Source organism: Arachis hypogaea, chromosome 17, assembly GCF_003086295.3.
Source record: "Arachis hypogaea cultivar Tifrunner chromosome 17, arahy.Tifrunner.gnm2.J5K5, whole genome shotgun sequence".
In the NCBI taxonomy this organism is placed as follows: Eukaryota; Viridiplantae; Streptophyta; class Magnoliopsida; order Fabales; family Fabaceae; genus Arachis; species Arachis hypogaea.
The window spans coordinates 72740909-72749007 of record NC_092052.1 but is presented as its reverse complement, the minus strand read 5'-3'; the positions used below and the strand labels follow the sequence as shown (position 1 = coordinate 72749007).

General features: G+C 39.0%; 1 non-coding gene across 1 annotated transcript; it reads left to right on the top strand.

Annotated features, from left to right (window-relative positions):
* Positions 1 to 1670: 1670 nt before the first annotated feature.
* LOC112768266 (small nucleolar RNA R71) lies at positions 1671 to 1778 on the top strand. The gene has a single exon (XR_003185702.1). It is a non-coding gene; the product is annotated as a small nucleolar RNA R71 (small nucleolar RNA).
* The last annotated feature ends 6321 nt before the right edge of the window (positions 1779 to 8099 follow it).

The following is an 8099-nucleotide window of genomic DNA, read 5'->3' as shown; positions in this document are numbered from 1 at the left end:
GGAGCCTCACAGATACTCAGAGCATGATGATGGCCTCTCAACACCAAACTTAGAGTTTAGTTGTGGCCTCCCAACACCAAACTTAGAGTTTGAATGTGGGAATTTTGTTTGACTCTGCATTGAGAGAAGCTTTTCATGCTTTCTCTCCATGGTTACAGAGGGAGATCCTTGAGCTTTAAACACAAGGGAGTCCTCATTCACTTGAAGGATTAATTCTCCTCTGTCAACATCAATCACAGCTTTTGCTGTGGCTAGGAAGGGTCTGCCAAGGGTGATGGATTCATCCATACACTTCCCAATCTCTAAGATTATGAAATCAGCAGGGATGTAATGGTCTTTAACCTTTACCAAGACATCCTCTACAAGTCCATAAGCCTGTTTCCTTGAATTGTCTGCCATCTCTAATGGGATTCTTGCAGCTTGCACCTCAAAAATTCCTAGTTTCTCCATTACAGAGAGAGGCATGAGGTTTATGCTTGACCCTAGGTCATACAGAGCCTTTTCAAAGGTCATGGTGCCTATGGTGCAAGGTATTGAGAACTTTCCAGGATCTTGTCTCTTTTGGGGTAATCTCTGCCTAGTCAAGTCATCCAGTTCTTTAGTGAGCAAGGGGGGTTCATCCTCCCAAGTCTCATTACCAAATAACTTGGCATTTAGTTTCATGATTGCTCCAAGGTACTTAGCAACTTGCTCTTCAGTAACATCTTCATCCTCTTCAAAGGAAGAATACTCATCAGAGCTCATGAATGGCAGAAGTAAATTCAATAGAATCTCTATGGTCTCAGTGTGAGCCTCAGATTCCCATGGTTCCTCATGAGGGAACCCGTTGGAGGCCAGTGGACGTCCAGTGAGATCTTCCTTAGTGGAGATCACTGCCTCTTCCTCCTCTTCAGATTCGGCCGTGTGGGTCATGGTGATGGCCTTGCACTCTCCTTTTGGATTCTCTTCTGTATTGCTTGGAAGAGTACTAGGAGGGAGTTCAGTAACTTTCTTACTCAGCTAACCCACTTGTGCCTCCAAATTTCCAATGGAGGACCTTGTTTCAGTCATGAAACTTTGAGTGGTTTTAATTAGATCAGAGACTACAGTTGCTAATTTATAGTGGCTCTGCTTAGAATTCTCTATCTGTTGTTGAGAAGATGATGGAAAAGGTTTGCTATTTCTAAACCTGTTTCTTCCATCATTATTGTTATTGAAGCCTTGTTGAGGCCTCTGTTGATCCTTCCATAAGAGATTTGGATGATTTCTCCATGAAGGATTATAGGTGTTTCCATAGGGTTCTCCCATGTAATTCACCGCTTCCATTGCTGGGTTCTCAGGATCATAAGCTTCTTCTTCAAATGAAGCTTCCTTAGTACTGCCCGGTGCAGCTTGCATTCCAGACAGACTCTGAGAAATCATATTGACTTGTTGAGTCAATATTTTGTTCAGAGCCAGTATGGCATTCAGAGTTTCAATCTCAAGAACTCCTTTCTTTTGATTTGTCCTATTATTCACATGATTCCTTTCAGAGGTCTACATGAATTAGTTATTTGCAACCATTTTAATGATTCCTGAGCTTCTGCAGGTGTCTTCTCCAGATGAAGAGATCTTCCAGCAGAGCTGTCCAATGACATCTTGGACAGTTCAGACAGACCATCATAGAAGATACCTATGATGCTCCATTCTGAAAGCATGTCAGAAGGGCACCTTCTGATTAATTGCTTGTATCTTTCCCAAGCTTCATAGAGGGATTCACCTTCCTTCTATCTGAAGGTTTGGACTTCCACTCTAAGCTTACTCAATTTTTGAGGTGAAAAAAACTTTGCCAAGAAGGCATTGACTAGCTTTTCCCAAGAGTTCAGGCTTTTCTTAGGTTGTTAATCTAACCATATCCTAGCTCTGTCTCTTACAGCAAAAGGAAAGAGCATAAGCTTGTAGACCTCGGGATCAACCCCATTGGTCTTGACAGTGTCACAGATTTGTAGGACTTCAGCTAAGAACTAATGAGGATCTTCCATTGGAAGTCCATGAAACTTGCAATTCTGTTGCATCAGAGAAACTATTTGAGGCTTGAGCTCAAAGTTGTTTGCTCCAATGGCAGGGATTGAGATGCTTCTCCTATAGAAGTCGGGAGTAGGTGCAGTAAAGTCACCAAGCACCTTCCTTGCATTGTTGGCATTGTTGTTATTTTCGGCAGCCATGGCTTCTTCTTGTTTGAAATTTTCGGTTAGGTCCTCTACAGAGAGTTGTACTTTAGCTTCTCTCAGCTTTCTCTTCAAGGTCCTTTCAGGTTCAGGATCAGCCTCAACAAGAATGCTTTTGTCCTTGCTCCTGCTCATTTGAAAGAGAAGAGAACAAGAAAGTATGGAATCCTCTATGTCACAGTATAGAGATTCCTTGAAGTATCAGAGGAAAAGAAGAATAGAAGAAGAAGGTAGAAAGAGAAGAATTCGAACTTATCAAGAGGGATAGAGTTCAAATTGTTGATAGTGGAGGAGTGTTAGTCCTTTAAATAGAAGGATGTGAGAAGAGGGAAGGAATTTTTGAAAATAAAGTAAAAGATTTTTAAATAATTAAAAGAAATTTTGAAATTTTGGTAAAGGATTTTCGAAAATTAAGATTGGGAAAGAAATTAAGTGATTTTTGAAAAATATTTTGAAATTAGAAATAAAAAAGATATGATTGAAAATTAAGTTTGAAAAAGATGTAATTGAGAAGTTATGATTGAGAAGATATGATTGATAATAAAAAAAAGGAAAGTTTTTTTTAAAATTAAAGTTGATTACTTGACTAACAAGAAATTAGGAGATATGATTCAAGAATTAAAACTGTTGATCCTTTCTTAATAGGCAAGTAACAACTTGAAAATTTTGAATTAAATCACTAATTGTAGCAAGGATTTTCGAAAATAGTAATAAATAAAAAAATGGAAAGAAATTGAATTTAAAAAGATATGATTGAAAAGATATGATTTGAAAAAGATTTGATATTGAAAAATTATGAATATTTGAAAAAGATTTGAATTAAAAACAAAATCTTCCCTCTAGTGTCCTTCTGGCATTAAACGCCCAGAATGACATCCATTCTGGCGTTTAACGCCCAAAATGCTACCTTTTTGGGCGTTTAATGCCCAGACAGGTACCCTGACTGGCGTTTAAACGCCAGTTTTCCTTCTTCACTGGGCGTTCTGAACACCCAGCTTTTTCTATGTGATTCCTCTGCTGCATGTTCTGAATCTTTAATTCTCTGTATTATTGACTTGAAAAGACACAATTTTAAAAATTTTTTTGAATTTTTAATGATGAGAAACAATAGAAATGCAACTAAGATCAAATAAACAATGCATGCAAGACACCAAACTTAGAAGTTTGTATACTAAGGACCATAACAATTTGAAAATGAATATAATAAACAACAAAAGACACAAAATAAGAGAAATTAAAGATCAGAGCACTGAAATCATCAAGAACATCTTGAAGATCAATGAAGAACATAATGCATATATTCGAAAAATGCAAGAAGAATAAAGACATGTAATTGAAACCAAACTTAAAAATTGATATTAGACTCGAACAAGAAACATAAAATATTTTTTTATTTTTATGGTTTTATAATTTTTTTTTGTGATTGTTTGAAAATTGAGTGGAAAAGAAAATAAAGGGATTCAAAATTTTTAATAAGAGTTCCAGGAATCATTGCAATGCTAGTCTAAGACTCCGGTCCAGGAATTAGACATGGCTTACTAGCCAGCCAAGCTTTCAATGAAAGCTTTGGTCCAAAAGACTAGACATGGCCAATGGCCAGCCAAGCTTTAGCAGATCGTTGCTCACAACAGCAAAATTGATAGAAATCAACAAGCTCTTGTGATGATAAGTTGAAACCTCGGTCCAATAAGATTAGACATGGCTTCACAGCCAGCCAGACTTCAATAGATCATCATGAAACTCTAGAATTCATTCTTAAAAACTCTGAAGAACAAAATAGAAAAATTTTTTTTCGAAAATAAAAAGTAAAATTACCTAATCTAAGCAACAAGATGAACCGTCAGTTGTCCAAACTCGAACAATCCCCGGCAACGGCGCCAAAAACTTGGTGCACAAAATTGTGATCATCAACAATGGCACCAAAGACTAGGAGCTCTCAAACGTGAATCACACTTTGTCACAATTCCGCACAACTAACCAGCAAGTGCACTGGATCGTCTAAGTAATACCTTACGTGAGTAAGGGTCGATCCCACGGAGACTGTCGGCTTGAAGCAAGCTATGGTCACCTTGTAAATCTCAGTCAGGCAGATTCAAATGGTTATGGAGAATTGATAATTAAAAGATGAATAAAACATAAACTAAGATAGAGATACTTATGTAATTCATTGGTAGGAATTTCAGATAAGCGTATGTAGATGCTTTGTTCCTCTTGAACCTCTGCTTTCCTATGGCCTTCATCCAATCATTCATACTCCCTTCCATGGCAAGCTTTATGTTGGGCATCACCGTTGTCAATGGCTACTTCCCGTCCTCTCAGTGAAAATGTTCCAAATGTACTGTCACCTCACGGCTAATCATCTGTCGGTTCTCGATCATGTTGGAATAGGATCCATTGATCCTTTTGCGTCTGTCACACGCCCAACAATCGCGAGTTTGAAGCTTGTCACAGTCATCCCTTCCCAGATCCTACTCGGAATACCACAGACAAGGTTTAGACTTTCCGGATCTCAAGAATGACCGCCAATAATTCTAGCCTATACCACGAAAGTTCCAATTTTAGATTAGAAACCCAAGAGTTACGCATTCAAGCCATTGCTAGTAGAACAGAGGTGGTTGTCAAGCACATGTTCATAGGTGAGAATGATGATGAGTGTCACGGATCATCACATTCATCAAGTTGAAGAACGAATGAATATCTTAGAGAAGAAGCAAGCGTGAATTGAATAGAAGAACAATAGTAATTGTATTAATTCATGAAGAACAGCAGAGCTCCACACCTTAATCTATGGTGTGTAGAAACTCCACCATTGAGAATACATAAGAACAAAAGGGTTTAGGCATGGCCGTGAGGCCAGTCCCCAAACGTGAAAAGGTCTATGAAAGTATGGTCTATTATATATTGTTGGAAATCCCAGGATGTCTACTTTCCAACGCAATTGAGAGCGCACCAATTGGGTTTCTGTAGCTCCAGAAAATCCACTTCGAGTGCAGGGAGGTCAGAATCTAACAGCATCTACAGTCCTTTTTCAGCCTCTGAATCAGATTTTTGCTCAGGTCCCTCAATTTCAGCCAGAAAATACCTGAAATCACAGAAAAACACTCAAACTCATAGTAAAGTCCAGAAAAGTGAATTTTAAATAAAAACTAATAAAAATATAATAAAAACTAACTAAAATATACTAAAAATATACTAAAAATAATGCCAAAAAGTGTATAAATTATCCGCTCATCACCCAGCACCCAAGATTTTGTTTCTTTCTTAGTCTTTCGAAGTTTTCATCTCTTAGTGGTGGTTGTTTGTGACTTGCTGCTTGCACATTTGTCCTCCTGCCTTCCAGGTTGGTTCTTCTATTTGCTATCTCTTTGTATTACCTTACTGTTCTGTTTTCCTTCTGATGGTTGTTGCATGCTTTGTTTCTCTAAAATCTTTTTACCTTTGTTGCTTCATTTTTGCGAAAATGTCAATGCTTGGGTGAACCGTTTGCCTTTTCTCTTTGGGTTTTGGTGTCGGGACTTAGGGTTTTATTTTTCTGCGATATTTCTTTTTCTATGTTCTGTACTATTGCCTCTAGGTAGTGTTCGACCTTCTTTTTCATATTAGTTTTCTTTTATTGATTGTGATCTTGTCATTCCACTGTAAGACTATTTTGCTGGCTTCTTTTCAGAGATGGTGTCTTCTTCCGATTCAATGAAAATGTTTCGCAAAGCAAAGAAAGCAGTGGCTGCCCAGAACTTGTCACGGAAGACTTCAGAGGAGGGTTCTTCAGAGCAGATGCCTCTAAAGAAACCGGTAATTGAGTCTTAGGTGCCAAGGAAGATTATCCCGACCCCGCGAGTTCAGCCGGCCTCTTCTAAACCACCTCAGTCGACCTCAGGTGCTGCCTCCTCCCCTACTATTGCTGGTCCCCCTCCTAAGAAACCAAAGATTGTTGGGACTTATAATTTGAATGATAAAGAGTTTGATGGTATGGTTTTTGCCACGGAGTTGATTGCTCCTCATGGAAAGGTTCCTCTGGACGACGTATCAATCCTCCACCATCTTGATTTTATATCAAGCAACAGTATTCGGATGGCCAACCTTAGCGTGGCCTTATCTCGAGTTATCCGGGAGACCCCACTCTATGCTACCAAGGCCTTTATGGAGGATGCCAAGGCTGAATATGACAGGGTGAAGAGTCTGAAGGACGAGATGGATGCCAAGGTTGCTAAGTTGGAGATTGATGTAGAGAAGGAGAAGGCTCGGGCTACTGCAGCGGAGGCAGCTGCTAACCTGTCCGAGGAGACAGCTAAAAAATACAAGGAGAGCTATACTCGGACTTATAGCGGGCTGTTGGAGACTAGAGAGAGACTTCAATCTGCTCAGGATGATTATGCCGAGCTGCAGGGCCATATGGTGAGCAGTATGACCGACATGTATGAAAACCTGAAGGCCCAGGTCTGAGTTCTTGCTCCTGACGTCGACCTTTCTTTATTTAGTATGGACAACATGGTGGAAGATGGCAAGATTGTGCCTGCTCCAGATGATGAAGATGAAGGTCCTCCTCTTGTGCCGCCAACTAAGGCTTCCTCAGCTTCTGCTACTGCTACTTCTTCTGCCGAGGTGATCCCTCCTGGGCCCAATCCTAATGTGGAGATCCTTAATGGCCAGGACGGAGTTGTTGGAGCCACCTCGATCTCAATGATTCCCCCTCCTTCCAAGGATGTAGCTACTGGGGCAGACCAGGAGCCCTTATAATTCTCTTTTTATATCTCTTTTAATGTGTATTTTGATGTGGTTCGGTCTGTGGACCTTAACTTCTAGTTTTGTAATGTTTCTGATGGATAACTCTTTGATATTTGGTTGCTTTCCAGCAACTTTAAAAAACACTTTAAACTATTGGGCTACCATTTGGGCATCCTTTAAGTTTTTAATGTTTGGGTAAAGTATATTTTTTGTCCCTGAAGTTTGACAAAAGTTTTAAAAATACCCCTAAGTTTTATTTTATTTCAATTTTATCCCAAAAGTTTTTTATTTGCATCAAATATACCCATGACGGCTAATTTTTCAAAAAATTAAAGATCTATTCAACAACAATTTCATAAGAACAACACTCAACACAAGCAAATCAAGCATAATTTTCATGCATTATTGTTAGATTGATCTTAGTTGTTTTGAAAATTTAGTCATCGAGGGTATATTTGATGCAAATTGAAAACTTCTAGGACAAAATTGAAACAAAATAAAACTTAGGAATATTTTTGAAATTTTTGCCAAACTTCAAGGACAAAAAATATACTTTACCCTTAATGTTTTAATTTGTGTTGAGTGATGCATTGACTTTGCTAGTGTCGATATGCTTGTATTTGGAGGTTGTTTTTCAACCTTTGTTTGGAGGTTGCTCTTCAACCTTTATGTAGGTGCTTTGGGTTTCCTTGGTTCGACACCCTTTGAGGTGGTGTTTGCCTTATGGGTTTCCCTTTTTGGCCTTTTTCACTATGCCTTTTCTTTGGCTGCCTTGACATTCTTTCTTCAATCAGTTATACCTGTCTTTGCAGCCCGGGCTTCTAGTCGATGTCTAATAACTTTTTTGTGTTCTTTGCATAGAACCTTTTTAGCTTTTGTGACGACTTTGTAGCCTAGCATTGGGATCGTACTTTTGCCTTTTAGGTAATGCCCCTTTTGGCTAAGCACTTTGGCGTTAGGTTTTTCAACCCTTTTGGCCTTTGTATGATGTTTGTTCCCCTTTTTTAGTGATCCTTTCTCTTGGTCCGACTTCTCTGTCGGTTCTTCTCAAGTTATTTTTAGTAATCCCATTTCTAGTCTGACCTCGTCAGGTCGCTTTATATGGTTTACTTTTTATAACTTCTTACATTAATCTTGAGCTTTGTCGCTTCACCATGCCGACCTCTTATGGCCGGGCGATGAATTTCG